General features: G+C 39.8%; 1 pseudogene; it reads right to left on the bottom strand.

Moving 5' to 3' along the window:
- Positions 1 to 5,088: 5,088 nt before the first annotated feature.
- LOC142167391 (F-box/LRR-repeat protein At3g03360-like) overlaps positions 5,089 to 17,283 on the bottom strand; it is a 33,510-nt pseudogene continuing 21,315 nt past the window's right edge.

The raw sequence follows: 17,283 nt of genomic DNA, 5'->3' as shown, positions 1-17,283 counted from the left end.
AAGCTTCGTCTACCTCTGGCTGTGATTCAGCAAGTCCAAAATTTCTTCTTTCCGAACGGATCCAATCTCTGAAAAGTACTGATTTTTCCAAGCTCTCCCTCATAGACGCTCTATAATCATCGAGTTGAAGTCTTGCTTGACTGAAAGCGCTCTCTGATGCCATTGTTGAAGCTTGAATAGTTAAAATATATCGGGTCATCCTTGAAAGAATCGGAAAGTATTTTTCTTTGTCCTTCCACCATTCCAAAATATTAAAGGAGCCATCGGGATTCACTTCCTCAATTCCCTGTGACAAATAAACTTCAAGCTCATTTAGTTGTGAAAAATCACTAGTACTAGAACCTTGAGAACCCCTGAACCCTGCCCAAGCACTAAGTGCTCTTACTCCCGCAGTTCTTTTAGATGATTGAGAACTAGAAGAAGAAGGAGTTGGAACATTTGGTCTAGCATGATCTAATGCAACTTGATAAGCATTATAAATAGTTTGAACATTTATTTTAATTGAGGCTATTGCGTTCGGAAGTTTAGACAACTCTTCATCTTCAAGTGCTAAACCATTATAAACAGTTTCATACCAAAATTGAGGACCTCCTAATTTCATAGTAGGATTTAACAATGCAGCAATACCATAAATAGGGGGAATAGGGAAAAAATATTTTTTAAACTTTTTTCTCATGGAATCAATAGCAAGTTGATAAATTTCCCCACCCTCTGAAAAATGATCAAACAAATTTGCAAGTTCTGCAATATAAACTAAACAGTTAGAAATAGTAGGATAATATTGCCCAGAAAATTCATTTGTAGCAATATGAAATTTTTTCTAAAAAATCTACAAGCATTTTAACATTAGCCCAATCCGCATTTGTAAGGTGTTCATCATCATCACTTACATGAGCATTAAACGTTGAGTTTATGGGGTTTCTATATTCATATGCAACTACTAAACTTTCATACATGTAATTCCATCTAGTTGGATAAGGTTTAGGAACCTTTCTTTCTCTTAGGCCAAATTCATTGCATCTTTTAAAATATTCTCTAAGTCTACTTCTACGGTTTGAATAAAAAAGCTAATTAAGAGCCATTTTAACCTTTTTAATTTCAATATTTAAAATTCGCATACCATCACCCACAATTAAATGGTAAATATGACAAATACATCTAACGTGAAAAATATTACTAAATACAGGACTTAGTATAGTGGTAAGCAAGGCTACAACATTTGTGTTACTAGTAGCATTATCCATTGAAACTGATATTATTTTATCACTAATGCAAAAATATCTACAAATATCCGCAATCGTGCTAGAAATAAACTGCCATGTGTGACGTGAATTAATTATTCTATAAGCAATAATGCGCTTTTGCATTATCCAATGCTCATCAATCCAATGACTGGTAACAGTAAGGTAATCACAATCATTACCACTTCTACCAATATCAGTTGTAATAGCAAGACGACAATTTATATGAGTAAATAAATAGCGCAAATATTGTTCATATTCATGTTTATATTTATAAATATCACTCTTTACGGTTGTGCGAGGAAAACCTTTATAAGTAGGATTATAAATTTTTCTAATATAATGCACAAAGTGGGGGTTAGAAGGAAAACTATAGGGTAAGCACATAACAATGACCATTTTTGCCAATTCTTTCCGATCTTTTTTTGGATCATAATATAAAATACCACCGGTAACAGTGTTAATTCCCGGTTGAAATTGATTTGACCCGGTACTAAGGTCAGCCTGACTAGGTGCACTTGTCCCCTCAACCAAAGCTTTCATACGAAAATATCTAGCTTTATCTTGAGGGTGTAGCAATATGTGTCTAGTCAAACTTCCCGTCCCCCCCCCCCCCCCCCCCCCCCCCGACTTCCAACATATTGAAAAACTAACTCTTTGCCACAAGTTTTACACTTAGCCCTATTTTTTTCTCTTAGTTGAGTAAAAAATTGCCAAACAAAAGATGTTTCTGCCCGTTTAGGAGGTTGTCTAGAAAAAGTAGGGGCACTAATAGGAGGGTCAGACGAGGGATCATCTAGATTATTATTAGTTGGGTTAACTTCAGGAGCAGGACTAGTGGGTGTATCATCATCTGGTTGCGTTTCATCAAAATCTATTTCTTCATTATCATTTTCATCAATAGTTGGATTACCATAAAGAGCATTCATATATTCATGGTTTAATTGTTCACCGGGTGCAATATTATGGCAAAATTGACTCTCGGTAAATTGTAATAAACTATTATCGCTATCAAGAATAGGAGGTGTAGGACGGGTAACATGTTTGGGTCGGGGAGCCGGGGGAAGTGGAGGAGGAACATATTGGTCACTAGATTCACCACTCTTCGATTTTCCCTTATTTTTACTAAACATATTTTTTAAGGAATAAGCCATCTTAATTAATCAAGCAAAGTAAATAAAACAAACAAAATTATAATATTAAAACTTAAGAGTTGGAACGAGTTTACCGAATTAACGAACAACTTGTTGGAAATTGATTATCGTTGAAGACTTCAATTCACCAACTTCACAATTGTTTCACAAATTGTAACAATAAAGTAAGCAATAGTAGCAATTATAGAAGTAAATTAGAGAGAGATTGTGATAGATTGATGATTTTGTAAGAAAAAATAAAATAATGATGGGGTATTTATAGTTGAAAATAGGAAAAAAGTGTAATTATAAAAAGTTTGGGATTAAAACAAAGTTGAGGGGTTAAATGGCTATTTCATAAATAGCCAATGGCTATTTTTGATAGCCCAACGACTATTTTTTTTTTTAAAACCCGCTACGGTCCCGGGCCTAGCGGGCCCAAATCATAGGACCGGCCCACAAGACCGGACCAGGCCCGCTAAAATCGGACCAAACGGTCCTGACCCGTTTAACCGTTTGGCCCGCGGTCCTGGGCCGGTCCCGGGCCTGGACCGGCCCACTTGCCAGCCTTAATGGTAGATGTCATATAGCTGATGCCTATTACACTTAATTTAAGATTTATGAGATCTCTTTAGGTAATCTCACTTCCCTTTTTCTTTTCTCTATCCACAAATATCATGATATGTTTACACGGTTTACTCTTGCGATGGGATCTTACATCACTTGTACTGTAAAATGAATCCTTTGCTCCACCATAGTAGGTGTCACTAGCGTGGTTTCTGTCCGTCGAAACCTGCCTGTGCGGCAGCCAAGTCGCTCACTTGACTTCAGCCATCTCACAACACTCGGCCAAAATTACAGCAACTTTGGACTTAGAATTATTTCGGACAGCTTCAACGTAGTAAGTCGTTTGAACTGATTTAGGCAACGGATTGAAAGTAAGGCAATGGTAAATTGACAAGAACACAAGGCACAATTTACAGGAATTTCTTCCCAAGTTTGTATTTAACTCGAGCATACAAAGAAACTCAAACTCAAGTACAACCATGTACAAAAATAAAGATCACTCTTGACCCTCAGATTTTCTCTCAAAGACTACTCTTAGCCTTAGGTGTTTTCACTCTTGAAAACAGACTTAGGAACTCTTTCCTAAGATAAACATGCACTCTTACATGTTTTTAGGACTCTTTTTAAGACTACTCTTAGTCTTAGATCTCAAGACTCCTCTCTCTTGTCTCTTGGTCACGAAATGCCCCATATATATAGATATATGGGTAGTCACTGGCAGATTTGAAGGGACAACTTACAAAGGGGCAGATCCATTCTAGTGCTTTTCTCAGTCAAGGCACTAAACAAGCACTTAACCATTTAATGGGGCACTCACCCACGAAATGGCCCTCTTCAGCACTTAGCTCTGTTTTGTGGAGCACTCAGCCCTTTGGTGGATCATTGGTCCCACCATCCACTGAAACAAGTCTGTCACACAGCATTGCTAAATCTGTCCTAACTTGTAGTTGACATCCCCCAACTACTTAGGCATTTTTCCACACGAAATAATAGATACAAGCACTACACAGACATGGGTACAAGTCATTACAAAAACATAAACGCCCACTACTTTGGCATATGCACTACATGTGCTCGTTTCACTTGGTCCGCTATTGCACGCCCTAGCATTGGCACCTTTTGACATTGCTCCGCACCAATGCCTTGTCCGCAACCTGGTGCCCATGATTTTGCCGCACACGCCCGACACTCTTGTCGCACGCACATTGCCTTTGTCGCGTTTCTGTCTTGTCTTTGTCAATACTTTTCTTACCTATGCCATTGCTTGTCTTTTGCCTCACATAGCCTTGTCTTAGCTATTGAGACTTCTCGCCATCATTCCGCGCTACCATGATTTAGCTTAGCCTATACTTGGCGCTACCATAAACCGAATTGCCCGGACCTTTGTCTTTGGCGCGCATGCCGACCAATTTGCCCACACTGCCTTGTCAAGCCTTTGCCAAGCATGTCTTGCCTGCCTCAAGACCTTGGCCATTGCTTGCCCATTTCTCTTTTGCCTTGGTGCTAGCTCGCGCACCTTAGCTTAGCAACACTCTTGCTGCCTTGACAACGCTCTCGTTGCCAACTCAATCCCAAAGAGGCGGAGGGCTAACAGTAGGTCTCTTCCTTTCCATTATCCCACTTGAATGTCACTCAAATCTCTTGCTCGATGTTGCCACACAAATAGCTTTCTACCAGTGAGAGAAGCTTAAAGGTCTTTAAACTTCATCGCGACATAATAAATATGCTTGGTTTTCTAAAGACTCACTACTGTGGTGAATCTTCACTGGGCTGAAATCGTCGAACCGCTCTTACCTTCAGGCTCTCCTGAAGGTAAAGTCTATCACAGCAATAGACTATTCAGTTTACACCAAAAAACAAACTAAATTCAAACACTTATTTTGTCAGCCACAGTGGCATCTGCTTTTCTTCAAAAATACTGCTATTTCTTTCCTTTTATAATACCCACAGCATACATACTGGGACTAGGTTCTAGCATCCTTCCTAAGAGGTCTTTCATTGTCCATGTAATGAATCTAGAAATGGTATTCTCGCAAAATGATATTCAAACCTTACATTTTCATAATAAAAACATGAATAATAGAATAGAAATCACAACATTTAAAGAAAGCTTTCTTACATGATGATCAGATAATACACACTACTACTTAGACATGAAGAACTACTAACAACTCCTTGAATGCTGACAAGTAACCTTGTTTAACAGCTACAAACCAGTTTCAAAAATCAAACATAAAGTAACAGCTTTAATAAAAATAAAAATCTGTTAGGTATGTGGCAATTGATTCAAATGATAGGGGCCAAAGGTTATCAATAAGAACAGACAATTGAAGCGTGCAGAGAGGATCTTGGAAAGCTCAGGAACTCCTGTTCCATTTTAACATAATCCCGAGACGCATCACTCCCTTCTAATATGGCAGCAATGACAAACTTTTCTAGCACTGTTGCATTCTGGAGCAAATATTTTACCAATGGCAGTACAAACTTATTTTTACTTAGTGGTCCATAAAAGTTGATGAACTTGATGGTCTTGAGATGCAGCAATGAGCAGTTAAAATTATGTGTCTCAAACCTCCTCCTCTCTTCATCCTCATCCGTGTACAGTGACAGCAGTTTCTGCAGGAAAAAATTCGCTAATATTAGCGAGTTTTTCTCCTTAGATGGAACTAGAAAGCCAAGGAGTTAATTGTGGATAAAATAAAAAAGGTGATGAAACTTTTTATCTAGGGAACAAGTCAAGCGCTTAGCACATGTTACAAAGTGGTACACGCAAACAACAAAAAAATGTTTCAAAGCTTCATTGAAGCTGATCTAGAGGCGAAGCCAGGAATCTTCCCGAGCATGTTCAAACTTGAAAAAAGTGGGGAAAAAAAATCTCCGGCAAAGGGTATTCCATATATGTTATATACCTCTAAAACTTAATATTTTATGTACATACACAGTGTATATTTTCGACAAAAGGTGGTCAATTGACCACCCTTCTGACAATGTAGCTTCGCCCATGAGCTGATCTTTTATCTCCTCCCATGAAGGTGAGCAATATTCCTTGTTAAACATCTTTTTCCCACAACTACAACAACAAAATGACTGTAGAACTGGCTTACTCATATAATCAATTTTGATAATGGCAACATGAAATTTCTGTCAAAGCAACTCAAGCTGAACTATTTTCTAGAGGAAAATAAATTGAGAGAACAACCCTTGAAATATCTTACACAAAAACAGAATAATAAGCACGCCGCTGCAGCAGATTCAGCAAAGAGAAACCATCAACTTTCAAGATTAAAACAGATTCTAAAATACTTGGAAAGCAGCATTCAAATTAAATTTCCAGAATCTGAACTGTGGATTCCATGGAGTAATTTCTATGAACACATTGGGAAATGTTAACCTCGATGTACAAACACTATTGTAAAATGGTGCAAACCTGACCAGGATGGGTAGAACTACACGGATGGCAATTGCAGTCAAGAACAATGTGGACCACTAGGTGTCCAATCTACCTAAGCCTTGGTGGTAGAGTTATTGTGCTAGTGAGAGGTAGCAGGCACCTGGTGGAATAGTTGAGATGCGCGCTAGCTGGCTTGAATACCACCGTCATTAAAAAAACACTAAATCTCATCTCTGACACTTTAGTCAAAAATTGAACCCTTCTCAACCTTCTCTTTACTTGAGCATTGAATCAGAAGTCTTACCTTCCTTGAAGAGGTAAGGCAGTCAAGTCCCCTTCGTTGTAACCCTTTATCATTATCTTTGAAAAATTACCATTGAGGTGGTTTGAAATGACAGAAAAGTTTTATAATTTTTCCAAATGTACTTAAGATCAGAAATGTGTTGATCAGCATTGTGAAGAGCGTGAAGCGAGGAAAAGCGACAAGCCCCTTTTCGCTTAAAACGAGAAGCGAGAAGCGAAGCGCTCGCTTTTTTGAAGTGAAGCGGAATTTTTTTAAAAAAATATTAAAATAAATAATGCATAGACAATGAAGAAGAAGAAGAGGAAGAAGATGGAGGAGAATGACAATAAAATAAATATTGCATAGACAACTAAGAATAAATAATATGAAAAAAATGGCAGTAAGTATGCCAAAAAATGGCGGGTAGTATTTCGCTGCAATTTATCACTGAAACAGTGAAAGAAAATGAAGAAGAGGAGAATGAGAAAAAGAACTGAAGGGGAAAAAAAAATTTCGCCAGCATTTCGATGCTATTTGGACACTGAAACAGTGAAAGAAAAAGAAAAAGGAGGAAGAAGAAATCACATGCCTGGGACCAAACTTGATGATCTTGAAGTTAAAAAAGAGAGCATTTTTAATGAATTAATGTCGGCAACCCAGTCGCTTCTGTCGCTTTGTTCGCTTCCTCGCTTCTCGCTTTTTCAGGGGAAGCGATCGCTTTTGTGTACCTGATACGCTTCAGATCAGAGAAGTGCCAGATGCCTCGCTTCGCATAGCTTCTCGCTTTAAGCGAGGAAGCGGTCGCTTTTAACAACACTGGTGTTGATATACATCATCTTCTATTCCAACAGTTGTTTGATATAGATAACATGAAGTATAGCAAAAAAGGTCTAAAGAAACTTACTCTCGATCCATAATTATACCAGTCAATGACTAATGTCTCAAGATTCAATGAACTCTGTAGAAAGCGGCAAATTCCAGGGAAGTCCGACAGTCCTAGGCTTGTGTTAAGTTTTAGGAATTTCCGGCTTGATGGTGGAGACTGCCACCCTTTCAAATCCAGTAAGGACAGGCACTGAAACCAAATAGATAAACCAGAATATGTCAAAACAAGGAAATGCAATATACTTAACAAATGACATGAAAATTGTTGAATAATTCGTAAAAACAGATTGAACTATAGGACTGCGTTTTGCTACATCTAAGTGTTCAAGGTTGGTTTGAAAATTCATGATGAACACTTAGAAAAATCCATTCACCTGTATGATCAATGTAAATTAATCCGAACTTTTAAATGTTGTTCTGTCCATTGAAAACTCTTTATTCTCACAATTCATCATCCTGAATTTGGTTCAAAAGGTCTTGCTTCAGTCACCCACCACTGACCAACCAAATTATACTAAACTGATGATATAATGGAGGTTAGCATCTGGAGTCCTGTGTGACAAGAAAGCGCCACCAATACTCAAAGGTAAGTTCTATAGAGCGGTGGTCAGACCGGCCATGTTGTATGGGGCAGAGTGTTGGCCAGACTCACATATCCAGAAGATGAAAGTAGCAGAGATGAGTATGTTGAGGTGAATGTGCGAGCACACTAGGATGGATAAGATTAAGAATGAAGATATCAAGGAGAAGGTGGGTTGGCCCCTGTGGATGACAAGATCGGTAAAGTGAGGCTTAAATGGTCCGGGCACGTACGAAGGAGAAGCCCAGATGACCCGGTCAGGAGGTGTGAGCGGTTGGCGTTGGCAGGTTCGAGAAGAGGGAGAGGGCGACCTAAGAAGTATTGAGGAGAGGTGATCAGGCAGGACATGGCGTGGCTTCAGATTTTCGAGGACATGGCCCTTGATAGGAAGGTGTGGAGATCGAGCATTAGGATGGTAGGTTAGGAGGTAGCTAAGAATTTTTCTACTTCGTTCCGGGTGGGAGGCTGATCTGATAAGGTTTTGTCCTAGGCTGCTAGATTGTTGTGTCCACACTATTCCTCAGTTTTTCATAGTACCGGGCCTTATTCACTGGTTTTTTATATTGTTTTTCATCTATTCTCTGATTCTTATGATGTTGCTATTATTTCTATGGTTCTGTTGATGGTACTGATATATTGTCTATTTTCGTCTTATTGAGCCGATGGTCTTTCGAAAATAGCTTCTCTACTCTCCGGGTTAGGGATAAGGTTTGCGTACACTCTACCCTCTCTTGTGGGGGAACTCATTGGGTTGTTGTTGTTGATGATGACGATACAGTAACAAATAAAAAGTTCCAAAATGAAAAAAAATTGAATTTTGGAAAGAGTATGAACAAACCTGGATGCACCAGGGATCCAATTCAAGCTGCTCCACATGGGCAACACTGTGAAGAAGTTCCTCGAAATAGCTACACTCCTCCTCCAAGTCGCGTTCTTCATCTACTAAATCATCAAATTCTAAAAATAGGTCTGCACTGACAAGGGAAGCCACATTTCTCTGCTTCAAGCATATCTTATCGCATAACCCCAAAAGTTCAAAATATTTAACATGGGGGGCTAATATTTCGAGACGAATGTCTTGATTCTCATTTTGGGCAACCAGATAATATCTTTTCCAACATATTATCCATCAAATTCAGGGACGCGATCGAAAGAAAAACGAGACTACTCCAGTTAACACTACCAGAAGGGTTCAGTTCAATGTTGACGTCCTCAACGACGTATTTTTATACGCAAATTGAGGAAATTCGTAGTTTGGGTGACCGTCCAAGTGAAATCCAAGTGTAAGATTTTCAACATTAGCAACTTTAATAGCAAAATGTACCCATAAATCAACATCTTTAACATAATTTTGGTCGTACCTAGAGAGAAAACACCTGAATCTTTGGATTTTCTCGCAAGATCTCCAATAATAAAGCTCTCTATTGGTTGAAGCCAGGAAATCAGCAATGTTCTTTTCGCTGGAACAATTGGGGAGGTTGAAATCGAGTGATAGTGGAACGGACTTCCAAATAAATTGCCATCGTGTAGATAATATGCTGGTTCTCACAACTGCTTTACTGTCCTCCAAATTAGAGAGGATGTGAAGTCGAATGGAGTCGGGCAAATCACTAAGTCGATCTCCCCCCCGCCATGATTTTCCTCTGCATTTCTATGGAGTACAACTTTCAGTTTGGTAAAGCTAGAACACTCTTGTATTTTAGAACGTAACAGTTAACACTAGCAAGATAACAAAATGACTAAACCAACCCTAAAAAAGTGGCGGGAACAAGAACTGGGAGAAGTGAATAATCACTTGTTCAAAACCCTAGCCATGTATCGAAAACAATTTTTCTAACTCCACAATGTATCAATAAGGTTTGCGTACGTACTAACATTTCGAGATCTTACTTGTGGTAATATACTTGTATACGGGCAAAATAGAGTTTGCCTTTCGTATGACTGATCGAGATTTTAACATAATTGGACAAGGTTCGGACTCGTGTAACATCGAACCATGATGCGAGGTTAGATTGCCAGGCTCGTGAGCCATAGACCGATCGAGATCGGCCAAGATCAAGATTGGCCGAGATCAAGATCGAGATCGGCCAAGATCGAGACCAAGCTAAAAGGAGACCGATCGAGACCAAGATCGAGACTAGACAAAATAGAGATCGAGCGAGACCGAGGAAGGTTTATCGAGCCAAAAGACAGAAAGCCGGAATATCCGTAATGGAGCCCGAATCACGGCGGAAATTCCGACACATATCAAAGAAAGGCTAATTAATTAATCTATCATGGGATTCCCTACTATATTTAGAATCATATTAAGAGTAGGACTTCCCTACTATATAAAGAGGGTTTGATCATTTGTAAAGGGGACATTTGTTTTAACACAATACAAAGCAATACACTGCCTTCTTTCAGCTTTCAATATCTTGTTACTCTATTTATACATCAGTAGAATTTTCACTTGGTTCGAGGATGAACTTCCTCGAGGGTCAAGGCTAATTCATCAGTTTGGTTTGCATTCATTTCCTTTATAGTTAATTTCAATACCCATTTGTATATTTTCTCTATTTGTACCAATTTATACTACGTATCCTTAGAACCGCATATAAATTCAATTGTTATCCATTTTTCGGGTAAACAGTTTGGCGCCCACTGTGGAGCTAAGGATAATAGTGGTTATTTGATACAAATCTCTATAAAACACACTATTTTACGCTTGCTCTTGGAAGTATCTTTGATTTATGGCTAAAAATGACGAACTCTCAATTATTGCCCCTACATATCGACAATGAATCTTGCCATCAAGGAGAGAATAACAACGTGACGCCTGGGGATGAAAGGCCATCTGCTGACCCCATTGGGACTCGGGCCGTGGATCCGATTGATGTTAATTCACATGTCACAATCGAAGAAAACCAACACTCCGGTCCCGAAAATAGCATCCATGGTGGGACCCGATCTGCAGTTCGAAATATCCAAAATATAGGAGAAGACAGGATCAGCATGCGTATGATCTTCGAAATGCTTCAAGCTCAACACGTGGCAATAGCTCAGTTGCAGAGCAATACCTAGGCGCCGAGCAGGGCTGAGCCCAGTCCACCATAAGAAGTCACTCACAGAACGGGGCCAGTCATGGTAAGGTCAAACGAGCAAGAATCGGGGACTAACTCCGAAATTATAAAAAGGCTCGAGGAACTGACAAGGTGGATAGAGTCAGGGGAAAAAAAGATCGAAGCAAACGATAAAAAGTCGAAACTTATAGTTTCAGGGTAGACCAAATCCCTGGGGCACCCCCGATACTAAAGGGACTGGATTAAAAGAAGTTCGTGCAGAAGTATTTTTCTCCGAGCACGGCCCCAAAGTCGATCCCTAAAAAATTTTGTATGCTCGAGATACCAAAGTACAACGGAAACGACTTGGAAGACGACGAGATCGAGTCTGTTTTACTGAAAAAATTTGGGGAAACCCTATCGAAAGGAGCGATGATATGGTACCATAGTTTACCACCTAACTCTATCGATTCTTTTTCCATGCTTGCAGATTTATTTGTAAAAGCACACGCTGGAGCCATAAAGGTCGAGACTAGGAAGCCAGACCTTTTAAGGTAAAGCAGAAAGATAACGAAATGCTGAGAGAATTTGTATCTCGTTTCCGAATAAAATGAATGGACCTACCACCGGTCACCGACGATTGGGTCGTTCAATCTTTCACCCAAGGACTAAGTAAACGAAGCTCAGTGGCTTCACAACAGTTGAAGCAGAACTTGATTGAGTACCCAGCTATTACCTAGGCCGATATACATAATTGATATCAATCGAAGATTAGAGTCAAAGACGACCAGCTGGGGCTCCTTCCAGATCCATTACCAAAAGGGACGTCGATCGAGAATCAAGGTTGAACATGGATTGATACCTGCCATATAATAGAGATCGTAGGAGCAACAAACCTGGGCACAACTCCGTACTAGGTGAAAGGAGAAATGATCGAGGCTAGGGATCTCGAAGGCTCATGAGCAAGAATAGTTTCGATAGGCATACCGAACCTAAGGAAGCACCGCAATTTTCGGAATATAACTTCAATATTGATGCATCCGCCATCGTATCGGCTATCGAACGCATCAAAGATACCAAGTGGCCTCTACCTATTGTTATACCTTGTGCGTCCCAAGGTGACGTATAATGAATATTAGACTTATTAATCATGATTTAAATGAGTTTAAAGTCATGATATGACTATATATGTTGTTTGGATAAAAAATATAAAGTTTGGGCAAAATCGGATTAAAGTTGCGGAAAAACCGACTAAGGTTTTACCATATAACAAAGCTTTTTGAGAAATAACTTTCGTATGATATATGAGGTCTTTTGGGACATATTATATACCAAATTTAAGGTCTTGAAATTTAGTTTCCAACGCTCTTAACCGTTCTTTTATACGACATCCGGATAAAAAAAATATAAGCGTCGGAAGATGGACGAATGAGAGGGTGTCAAGCTAGCACCTCTTTGACTTTTCAAAAGTTGATATATATGTCTTAACTCATCTCTCTCTTCATTTTTACATAAAATCCAACCAGAGAACACCATAAAACATGTCCTTGAGCTCTCTAATAGTGTTTCAAAGAATACTAACATCTCGAGTACAAAACCGAGAAGCGATAACAACAGAACGATCCCTACGACATAAGTATCGCTATATCGCCTCTATTTTTCTTTGTAGATTGAGTTTTGGAATGTATTTAAGAGTTAATAAAATTTCTAATTTCTGTATTTAAGCTTAAAAATATCAAGAAAGTTTGATAAATTCATTTCCTAATAGTTAGACCTCACGGGACGGTGATCGGAAGCCGTGACTTCGAGTTATTTGACTTGTAGTGGACTGTTTTGTGGGTTGTTTCGTGTTGTATTTGGGCTATCTATTGTGCTGCTGATTTATGGAGTTTGGAAGGATAAAAGGGCGTGGATAAATGCAACATGTGGTAGGGTAGTAGGTTGGTCGCTCGTCGTTGTAGTTACACGCTAATTGATAACTTGTTGATTGGGTGTATTATGATATATTTGGGGTTTTTGTTCTATTGAAGGTCCCGAATTGTAATTAGGTTGGTTTTGAGTTTATGATTGTATTATGTTTGTATCTCGCCTATAGTAGGCTTGAGGGAGCAGTAAAATCATAGGAAATACTGCCCGTTTTATTTTAGAATCTAGTTATTGTTTGAGATATGTAATATACTACTGCCATCTAAGTTGTACACATATTTCTTTGTTATATGGTTGGCACGCTAGTTGTCATAAGCTTGTTGTTGAGTTGCATTGACGACTTAAAGTATGTTAAGGCTATCCCTTCTTTTCTTTTGGCATGATCCATACAATACAAATGAAACGAGCTAATGCACAACTTTCATAAATGACTCTATTCATAGAAGTACTAGAAGTGCCTATATTCTTGATTCCACATGTGTCCTATTATTCTATCATTTGTTCATGGGTCTCAGAAAATACGTAAGTTGAAAAGGTTTATTTCATGATATTAATCGAAGGCATATTGATTTTATGACATACTGAAAGATCTTACGAACATACTTCTTATGCATTTCATTCAGTTATACATGTACATTGAACCATGACCAGATGGCGTTATATACGCGTATATTATATGTATATGGGATATGGGAAAAGGTTATGGCATTATATACGCACCACCACCTGATCAGCTGATATATGTTGATGATTTTGCCCACAGTGGCCGAGATGATATGATAGGATGCCCTCAGAGGCTTGATGATGTTATGTATACCTATACCTATGCATGATACGACATTTACACGCACGTGCATGGCATTATAAATGTTTCAAGATTCACAAATTTATTTAGACTCACATGTGGAATTCTTTACTCCATGTTTCATCTATGTCTTTTATGTACTGATTTTCATGCCTTACACACTTAGTACATTATTCATACTGACGTCCCTTTTGCCTGGGGACGTTGCATTTTATGCCCACAAGTGCAGGTAGACAGACTGACGATCCCCCATCTTAGGATCCTTGCTCAACGAGAGTTGGTGTGCTCCATTTGATCCGGAGCTGCTATTGAGTTTTGATACGATACTTTTGTATACATATGGGTATGCCGGGGCCCAGTCCTGTCCTTTATATAGTTGTACACTCTATTAGAGGTCTGTAGACAGTCATGTATAGTTGGATAGTATGTGGCCTTGTCGGCTTCTAGTTTTGGATATATAATTATTTATAGTAGCCTGTATATATATGTATATATGTCTTTTGGGCATGTTTTCCCACGTATGTTGTTCATATGAACCAGTAATTTATTTCCAGACGTTATGCATGACCTACACTTATTTCATGTTTATATCTTAGACGAATGCTTAGGGGTGTTCAATATGTAGAACTCGGGCACTCGTCACGTCCCATCGGTTTGGGTCGTAAAAAAAGTGGTATCAAAGCAGTTCCATCCTAGGGTTGTCTACAGACCGTGTCTAGTAGAGTCTTGTTTATGAGTGTGTTGTGCACCACACTTAAAATAGGAGGTTGCAGGATATATATGATGTTACCTTCCCTTCTTATCTAGATCGTGTGATATAAGAATTCATTTTCCTAACGATATGTTATGTTTTTAGCGATGCCCAAGAAGGCTACAGCCACCCCAGAAAGGCAAATCCGTGGATGATGAGACTACAAATAGAGTGCCACGAGTTACCAGGTCTCGGGGAGAGTCGCATAGTGAGACTCCATCTCAGACTTCACATACCCTGCCCTCTCCAGAGGAGATCCGAGGGGCACTAGCTCCAGCACCCGCTCCAGTACCCCCATCTCCTCAGCCAGATGCACCGGGTCAGGAGATGAGAGATGTTATTCATCTATTGACTCGATTAGTAGCCGCACAGGCTCGACGCTAGGAGGTAGGTATCAGTCATGCAGATAGGGCCATCAGTGCGAGGGTTCGCGATTTCATTAATTTGGACCCTCCTGTATTTACTGGAGCAGATCCAAACGAGGACCCTCAAGTATTTATTGATAGGATGCAGAGGACTTTGAGGGTAATGAAGGCCACTACGACTGAGTCAGTTGAGCTAGCTTCTTATAGACTTCGGGATGTTGCAATTAATTAGTACGAGTCTTGGGAGTTGTCCAGAGGTGAGGATGTTCTTCCAGCAGTATAACATGTGTTTACAGAGGCTTTTCTTTGTAATTATTTGCTACCAGAGCTTAGACGGGCTAGAGTTGATAGGTTCTTGACCCTTCGACAGGGTAATATGAGTGTTTGGGAGTACAGCCTTCAGTTTGATTCTTTGGCTAGGTATGCTCCCACTATTGTAGATGAGATGGAAGATCGGGTTCACCGGTTCGTAATGGGGTTAGAGCCGCACCTGCTCAATGACTGTATGTTGGTATCACTTCATCCAGGTATTGATATTTCTCGTATTCAGGCATACACTCAGGGTGTAAAGAGCGTAAGCAGAAGAAGAAGAAGAAGGCCAATCGTGAGCATGATAGGGGCCAGAGTAAGAGAGCGAGATCTTCAGGTCCTTATGGTGAGTTTCGAGGTGGTTAGAGACAACAGAACCTAAGGTATCCAGCCCAGCCATTGGCTAGTGCACCCCCTTAGTTTGCCGGTAGGAGATTTGATCGTTCCACATATTCAGGGCCCAGTCAGAGTTTTAGGGGCCTCTAGTTCTCAGTATAGGGGTGAGTCAAGTCAGATGAGGCCACCCTTGCCACAATGTGCTCAGTATGGTAAGCAGCATGTCGGGCAGTGCCTTGTAGGGTTGGGTGTTTGTTATACTTGTGGTTATCCAGGCCACGTTATGAGAGATTGTCCGATGAGAGATAGTGCAGGTATAGTTCAGCTAGCGAGATCTGTACCCAGTTCGTCATCATCAGTACGCCCCTCTGGGCAAGGTTCACAGGCACCAGCTGGTCGTGGTAGAGACATAAATGGATCATCTAGCTCGAGCGGTCCTCAAAACCGTATCTATGCCTTAGCGGGTCGACAGGATCATGAGTCATCACCTGATGTTGTTACAAGTATATTATCAGTCTTCTCATATGATGTATATGCATTGATTGATCCAGGTTCCACCTTATCGTACGTCACTCTGTTGGTTGCTAGTAAGTTTGGGATAGAACCTGAGTTGATTGAACCTTTTGAGGTGTCTACACCTATTAGGAATCCAGTGGTAGCTAGACGGGTATATAAAGACCGTATAGTAGTAGTTCATAGTCGTTCTACAGTTGCAGACCTGATTGAGTTAGATATGGTGGACTTTGATATTATAATGGGTATGGATTGGTTGGCTTCTTGTTATGCTAACGTTGATTGTAGATCAAACATGGTTCAGTCCCAATTTCCAGGGGAGCCAATTCTAGAGTGGAAAGGTAATACTGCATCACCGAGAGATAGGTTTATTTCCTATCTCAAGGCAAGTAAGATGATCAGAAAGGGCTATATTTATCACTTAGTTCGGGTACAGGATGTGAAAGCAAAGTCACCGACCCTTCAATCTATTCCGGTGGTTAATGAGTTTCCCGATATTTTTCCCGATGAGCTTCCAGGCCTTCCGCCAGAGCGGGAGATTGAGTTTGCTATTGACACATTACCAGATACTCAGTCGATATTTATTCCTCCTTATAAAATGACACCTGCAGAGCTGAGAGAGTTGAAAGAACAACTGAGGAATTTGCTTGAAAAAGGCTTTATCAGACCCAGTACATCACCGTGAGGAGAACCTATGTTATTTGTGAGAAAGAAAGATGGTTCCTTACGGATGTATATTAATTACAGACAGTTAAATAAGGCGACAATCAAGAATAAGTACCCCCTCCCGAGGATTGATGATTTATTTGATCAATTGCAGAGTGCCAGGTGTTTCTCGAAGTTAGACTTGAGGTAGGGATACCATCAGGTAAGGGTTAGAGAGAAAGATATTCTGAAGACAACATTCAGGATCAGATACGGGCACTTTGAGTTTCGTGTTATGTCGTTCGGTTTTACCAATATCCCAGCGGTATTCATGGACTTGATGAACTGTGTGTTCAGGCCATTACTAGATTTGTTCGTGATTATATTTATAGATGATATTTTGGTTTATTCTCGTTCAGAGGCTGAGCAGGCATATCATTTGCGTACTATGCTCAGAAATCTACAAGAAAGGAAGTTGTATGCAAAATTCTCTAAATGTGAATTATGCTTGA

Source organism: Nicotiana tabacum, chromosome 12 (assembly GCF_000715075.1).
Source record: "Nicotiana tabacum cultivar K326 chromosome 12, ASM71507v2, whole genome shotgun sequence".
NCBI classification, from domain to species: domain Eukaryota; kingdom Viridiplantae; phylum Streptophyta; class Magnoliopsida; order Solanales; family Solanaceae; genus Nicotiana; species Nicotiana tabacum.
Note: the sequence above shows the minus strand (reverse complement) of the source record. Positions and strands in the feature narration are given on the sequence as shown.